Raw genomic sequence first — 7,710 nt, 5'->3', positions numbered from 1 at the left:
TACACTTTTTCCTTAATAATAGTGCCCTCATTTGGGGAGTGAGGCTGGGGACCCAAATGTGTCCAGCAAAAAATACTTAGCTCTCCAATCATCTTTGCTTTTTTTTTTTTTTAATTGAGATATAATTGACATAAAACATTGTGTGAATTTAAGGTGTACAATGTGTTGATTTGCTACATTTATATATTGCAACATGATTACCACTCTGATGCCTCTATCACATCACAAAATTTTCATTTTTTTCTTTGTGGTGAGAACATTTAAGATCTAGTCACAAAAAATATGGAACACTTCAGAAATTTGTATGTCATTCTTGCACAGGAACCATGCTTATCTTCTAATTTTAGTATACGTGCTGTTGAAGTGAGCAAAACAGTCATCTTTGTATCATGAGGAGGAATCAGGCTCCCCAACTTCAAACTATACTACAAAGCTACAGTAATCAAGACAGTTTGGTACTGGCACAAAAACTGAAACATAGATCAATGGTACAGGATAGAAAGTCCAGAGATAAACCCATGCAACTACGGTTACCTAATCTATGACAAAGGAGGCAAGAACATATAATGGAGAAAAGACAGCCTCTTCAATAAGTGGTGCTGGGAATTCTGGACAGCTATATGTAAGAGAATGAAATTAGAACACTACTTAACACCATACACAAAAATAAACCCCAAATGGATTAAAGACCTAAATGTAAGACTGGACACTATAAAACTCTCAGAGGAAAACATAGGAAAAACACTTTTTGACATAAACCACAGCAAGATCTTTTTTGGCCCACCTCCTAGAGTAATGAAAATAAAAACAAAAATAAACAAATGGGACCTAACTAAACCTAAAAGCTTTTGCACAGCAAAGGAAACCATAAACAAGATGAAAAGACAACCCTCAGAATGGGATTAAATATTTGCAAATGAAGCAACAAAGGATTAATCTCCAAAATATACAAACAGCTCGTGGAGCTTAATATCAAAAATACAAACAATCTAATTAAAAAATGGGTGGAAGACCTAAATAGACATTTCACCAAGGAAAACATACAGATGGCCAAGAGGCACATGAAAAGATGCTCAACATCACTAATTATTAGAGAAATGCAGATCAAAACTACAATGAGGTATCACCTCACACCGGTCAGAATGGCCATCATCAAAAAATCTACAAACAGTAAATGCTGGAGAGAGTGTGGAGAAAAGGGAACCCTCTTGCACTGTTGGTGGGAATGTAAATTGATACAGCCACTATAGAGAACACTATGGAGATTCCTTAAAAAACTAAAAATAGAACTACCATATTACCCAGCAATCCCATGACTGGGCATATACCTTGAGAAAACCATAATTCAAAAGGACACATGTACCCCACTGTTCACCGCAGCACTATTTACAATAGTCAGGACATGGAAACAACCTAAATGTCCAATGACAGATGAATGGATAAAGAAGATGTGGTACATATACACCACGGAATATTATTCAGCCATAAAAAGGAATGGAATTGGGTCATTTGTAGAGATGTGGATGGACCTAGAGTCTGTCATACAAAGTGAAGTAAGCCAGAAAGAGAAAAACAAATATCGTATATTAACCCATATTTGTGGAATCTAGAAAAAATGGTACAGATGAACCTATTTGCAGGGCAAGAATAGAGACATAGACATAGAGAATGGACATGTGGACATTGGGGGGGAAGGAGAAGGTGGGATGAATTGGGAGATAAGGTTTGACATATATACACTACCATGGGTAAAATAGATAGCTAGTGGGAACCTGCTGTATAGCACAGGGAGCTCAGCTTGGTGCTCTGTGATGACCTAGACTGGTGGGATGGAGGGGTGGGAGGGAGGTCCAAGAGGGAGGGGATATAGATGTACGTATAGCTGATTCACTTCATGGTACAGCAGAAACTAACACAACATTGTGAAGCAATTATACTCTTTAAAAAAATAAGAAGAGAGAGAGAGAAAGAAAGCCTGTAGAAAGTTGAGCTATGCTATTGCATGATATTATTGCCTGAGCAACAACTTTGTTTGGTCAGGCAGCCTGCAGAGACCTTAAATTGACACTAGCCCTTCCTCCTCCTCTAGTGCATGCCTTAGATAGCACTACAGTCTCAAAGAACGGTAAGCTCCTGTATGACTTCCCCAACAGACCTTATGATCACAGTCTCTCCTGCCTCCCAGCACCTGTATGCTTTATGCTCTCCTTAGATAAGACCTCCATGGGGTTTATCAAAACCCTGTTCTTTTGGTTTGAATTGACCAGTTCAGACCTAGCCCAGGAACCCCAAAGCACTCTACCCATAGACCTAATAAAAGCAAGTGCTCCAGGTTCTGCCTCTCTGCACTCTGCCTTGCCCTTCCCATGTGACCCCTCAAGGCGTGCTGTGTATTTCCTCCAGGACCTGTGAGTAATAAATTTCTCTATTTCAATTACTCTTGTCAGTTATTGAACCATGGCTCACTATCTGGCACTCTGTGTTCCATTTAACAAATGTTAATTTCACAAAATTATAAAAGAATCACATGACACACTTATAGCAAAGAGTTAAATGGATGTTATTTAGTGGTTCTTCCAGGAAAAGATTTTAAGGACATCAACTTATCAGTATATGTTTTACCATTTGCTCTTTTCTCTTCCTATAGAAAAGGCCACAGATGGAGCACCCAGCCATCTCGTGCTTTTGAGACAACAAACACAATAACAGAACACTTCATATTAAGAATACTGGAGTAGAGACATAGAGAGAGCTTGGGTCTCTGATACCATTTTTGGTCTGTCAAATCAACCCTGGACTACCCATCTTAGGACTGCTTGTTTGTGAGACAAAGCCTAATCCTGTAAAAGTGATAAGCCACTCTAAACCAAGGATAATACTTAGAAGACCTAAATTATTATACCTTGAACAATTGCAGAATCATTAAAACATGGTGAGAGCATCATCAAATAAATCTTGGAACAGTATTTATATTTCATTTCTACTATATAATGACTAAAGCACCTATTAAACTATGTTGTTTCAGGAAATTACAACTTCATGGCCTTTGCTCTTTGTATAAAATTGTATTATTTCCTTGAATAGATGATACAAAGACATGGTCAAAATACAAAAGGTGTAAAAGACTTTTCAGCAAAAGGTTACTCTCCTTGTCTCCACTGTTTCCCTCTCGAGTCAACCATTGTTACCAGATTCTTGAGCATCCTCTCCAGAGCTAATCTTTGAATTTACAGACATGTGTAAGAAAAGGTTTCAGGAAGGGAATGGTGAAAAGTGCCAGTACTGCTGAGAGAGTGAATAAAACAATAACAGAAAAACACTCATTGGCTTTGGAAACATGAAGGCTGGTAACTCTGACAAGAGGAGTTTTAAGAGAGTGTTGAAGGCAGACATCAGATTAGATAGTGTTGAAAAAAAGCAGAGTTGGTTTTCTAAACTGCTTGGAGCAAGTAATTAATTGAAAACTTACATTTACTGAATATATTTAATATATTTTTAACAGCAATATGTCATTATGAAATTAAGTATTTAGTAATTCAAATAAATTAAGAAATAATAAAGTTCATCAAGCTTTTCCACAAAGGGCAAATCAAGAAATTACTCTCAGAATGTCAATGAGCTCATAAGAAAAATAACATTCAAGAAATTTAAAAATTAAAACAAACATTTCTTTTCTAACCAGTAATAATTAATATATATATGTAAATATATTAAGAGCTTATTAACTTAAATAGTGATACATCCCAGGCCTTTTTCATTGGACTTGTTTGTTTCTCATTCCATATGTTTTTTTGTTATCCAATTTACTCTCATGCTTTCACCTACCTACTCCTCCTCTGAAACTATAGAATCTACATCTCTAGTCTCTCTCCCTTATGAAACTGATCTACATTAAGAATTCTCTAGTACAATACTATTTTGTACTATATTTATATGCCTATAAACTCAATATGTTTAAAATTCAACTCATTTCTCCATCAAATCTGTTGTTTCATTCCTATTCCATAGCTTCATGAGTTAGTATTTATACCCTGTCTGTTTAGAGACATGTATAAATGTAATTTGAGGGGTGGGAGATTAATGATACCAAGAGTATGTGAAACTGCATACACACCCTCTGTATTGCCCTTCAAAATATAGAGAAATGTAAAGTTTTAGAACCTGAAGATATTTTCAGGTCTGTTTAGATATGTTGAACAAGGGAAGAATTAACTTGTTATAATTATAGAAATATGACCCGTTCAAAATTTAATATCAAAGTCTAAATGCAGCCATGATATCTCTGGCTTAGTTTTAAGTACAAAATAAAAATAAGTTTAAACTGCTCTAAAAAAATAAAGCCATATGATAGCAGCATAAAATTATAGAATTTACCTCTTCTTGGATTGATGCTTATTGCTCTTCCCCAAAGGAATGTTTTGTCTATTCCATAAGTCTGAGGATCAGAAACAAATCTGGTTTTGAATGTGAAAAATCACGTTTTGATAAACTTTATTTGTAGACATAAAAGTAACTAGCTTTTCTTAATCAGACTGTTCATGCTGCACAACAAGAATTGAGGCCAAGTGGACAAAAAGGCAGAAAGATATTAATATTAGGTGCAACAAATGTTTTGGTAATAATGACCTAATCATTAGTTAAGTGAACTGACATTAAAAATGACAAATTATTCCATATGACTTGGTTTCATCCTGGAAGTGATCTAGTGATATTTATGGAGTATGTTACAGAATACCACAAACACCTTAATGGAAAACAATATTAAATGTAGTATAGCCCATATTTTCCCAACTAGAGAGCCACTTAAAAAGAAAAGTTAGGATCGGTCAAGATGGCAGAGTAGAAAGACTCTGAGCTCACCTCTGCTCACAGGCACATCAAAATCACAACTATTTACAGGACAACCATCAATGAATAAGGCTGGAATCTATCAGAAAAGATTTACAACTAAAGATATAAAGAAGGAACCACAACAAGATGGATAGAAGGGGCAAAGTTGCAATATAGTCAAGTTCCATGCTCCCAGGTGGGCAAGCCACAAAGAGGAGAATAATTACAATTGCAGAGGTTCTCCCCAAGAAATGAGTGTTCTGAGCCTCGCATTGGGCTCCCCAGACAGGGGATCCTGTACTGGGAATATGAGCCCCCAAAATGTTTGGCTCTGAAGACTAGTGGGGTTTATTTTTGGGAGTCATGGAGGGCTGGGGGAAATAGAGACTCCATTCTTAAAGGGCACACACAAAATCTCACGTGCCAAGGGCAGAAGCGGTAATTTGAAAGGAGCCTGAGTCAGACCTACCTGCTGATATTGGAGAATCTCCCAGAGGGGCAGGAGTCTAACAGCCCCCATCCAACAGCCTGTAGGCACCATTATGGAGACCTCTCAGGCCAAGCAACTAACTGGGAGGGTTCACAGCCCCACCCACTAGCAGATAACTGCCTTAAGAACCCCTGATCCCACAGCTACTCCTGTACATGGCCCTGCCCACCAGAGGGCCCAGGACCTGGCCTCAAACACCAGTGTGCAGACACTAGATCTGGGACCTGAAGGGCACTGCAGCCAGACACCCTAGGACCCAGCTTCACACACAAGTAGGCAGGCATCAGACCCAAAATCCATAACCCTGCCCACCAGTGAGTCTGCTTTAGTCTTGGGACTAGCTTTACTCACCAGCAGGTGGGTAGACACAAGCCATAGGACACTGCATCCCCACAGCCTGCAGACCCAGCCCACCAACCAGTGGCCAATTCTAGCCCTGGGACCAGCTGGATCCCGGCCCTGCCCACAAGTAAGACAATGCAAGCCTTGGGACACTTCAGACACCACAGCCTTCTGTGTCAGGAATCAACCCTACCCACCAGCAGTCTGAAATGAGCTCTGGGATCCCTGAGACCTGCAGCCAGACCTCAGGATCTGGCTCTGCCTGCTAGTGGGTTGGCACTAGCCAGAGGACCTGGATTCACCCACCAGTGGACAGCACCAGCCCCAAGGTCTCCTGGACCCAGACTCCACCCACCAGTGAGCCAGCACTAGCCCTGGACCACCCAGGGTTCTGAAGTCAGCCATCTCATGACCTGGTCCAGCCAATCAGTGGCTGGCATCTTCCACGCAAGTCAGGGCCTGGCAACCAACTGGACTGGGGGCCAACCAAGCCTACTATTCCACCCAGAGCAGTCAGCCTACCACAACAGAAGGACCCAGGTAGCCCATAAAGGGTGCACCCCCAGAGCATGTACCTCTAGTGACAAAAAGGGAGTGCTCTGCTGGGATGCATAGATGTCTCTTACAAAAGGCCACTTCTCCAAGGTCTGAAAACATAACCAACTTACCATATACCCAGAAATAAAAATAGCAAGATAGTAGAAATGAGGCAATAAAGGAACATACTCCCAAGGAAGGAATAAGATAAAACCCCAGAAGAACAAAGTGAAGTGGAAAGAGGTAATCACCTAAGAAAGATTAGAAATCATAGTCTCTCTCTCTCCCTCTCCCTCTATATCTCTTTTTCATTCCTATTAAAAGGAAGGACTATCTGAAACACATAATTGGGATGTGCAAGTTTATCAATTTAGGGTCATTCTTTCCTCAATTTTTCAATTTTCTGGAGCAGATAATTGTTGAATTTTTCCTCTATATATTTCAATTCTTGACACAATAGTGGATCTTTGCAAAAATATCTTAGATGGTATCAGCAGTATCACTAACAATCTTTTTACACCACTTAAAACCTAGACATTACTCTCATTTAAGTAAGGTATGTAAAGTGTTTGAATCACAGTGGACAATTCATATGCTTAGGAATTCCAGAAATATTTCACATTATTTCAAGAAGACAGATCATTTTCATAATCATTTTTTCCATCCCAAAGAGAATTAGACCACAAAGATTCATATCACAACTAGTTCTTCCCTCAGCCAAGAAGAAAGGTAACTTCTTACAGGGTCATACTATAACCTGCCTCTTAGCAGTACAAAAACTCAGCATTTAACATTTAGGGAAATGCTTATTTAGAATTATTAAATATAATATCTGCTGCTAGCATATGCTTTGATAAAATTGGTGTACAGGTTAACTCCATTTTAGGAGTTATGCAAAATTTGTATCCACACACAAACTTGGGAAACATCTGTCTCTAATATTTGTTTTTATTGTTTTGCCCATTTTTGGCAGCCTGTGAGAATCATTAATCACAGCAATCCAAACATATTTTTCCAGTTGAATTGAAAAACACATTGGATTTCAACTCTGTATATTTTTATTTAAGTACCTTTTCTGTGTGTCTGTGTATGTGTATTCTCTCGTTGAGAAAACATGGTGATTATCTTTCATAACTTCAAAAGGATTTTTTTTGAATTTTTGAATTTTATTTTATTTATTTTTTATGCAGCAGGTTCTTATTAATTATCTACTTTATACATATTAGTGTATATATGTCAATCCCAATCTCTCAGTTCATCCTGCCACCACCACACACTCCCGCCACTTCCCCCAAAAGGATTTTTTACTTGACTTGCAAACTATTTTACATTTTGATTCCTAAAAAGAGGGGAAAAAATGCCATAAGAAAAATTTAATGCAATATTCCTAAAAAAGCTTTGCATTTAACCCCTTAATATCAGTTCATGTCTTCATTTTTGTTTATGTTAACATCAAGCTGTCTCACATGACAATTCCACCAGTAAATAAAGATGCCTTTTTATAATGTTGC

The 7,710-nt window shown here is 38.4% G+C and overlaps 1 pseudogene; it reads right to left on the bottom strand.

Moving 5' to 3' along the window:
• Positions 1 to 276: 276 nt before the first annotated feature.
• On the bottom strand, positions 277 to 371 carry LOC114235543 (U6 spliceosomal RNA; annotated as a pseudogene).
• Positions 372 to 7,710: the final 7,339 nt, after the last annotated feature.

Source organism: Balaenoptera acutorostrata, chromosome 11 (assembly GCF_949987535.1).
Source record: "Balaenoptera acutorostrata chromosome 11, mBalAcu1.1, whole genome shotgun sequence".
Taxonomy (NCBI): domain Eukaryota; kingdom Metazoa; phylum Chordata; class Mammalia; order Artiodactyla; family Balaenopteridae; genus Balaenoptera; species Balaenoptera acutorostrata.
This window is presented reverse-complemented; position numbering and strand designations above follow the sequence as displayed.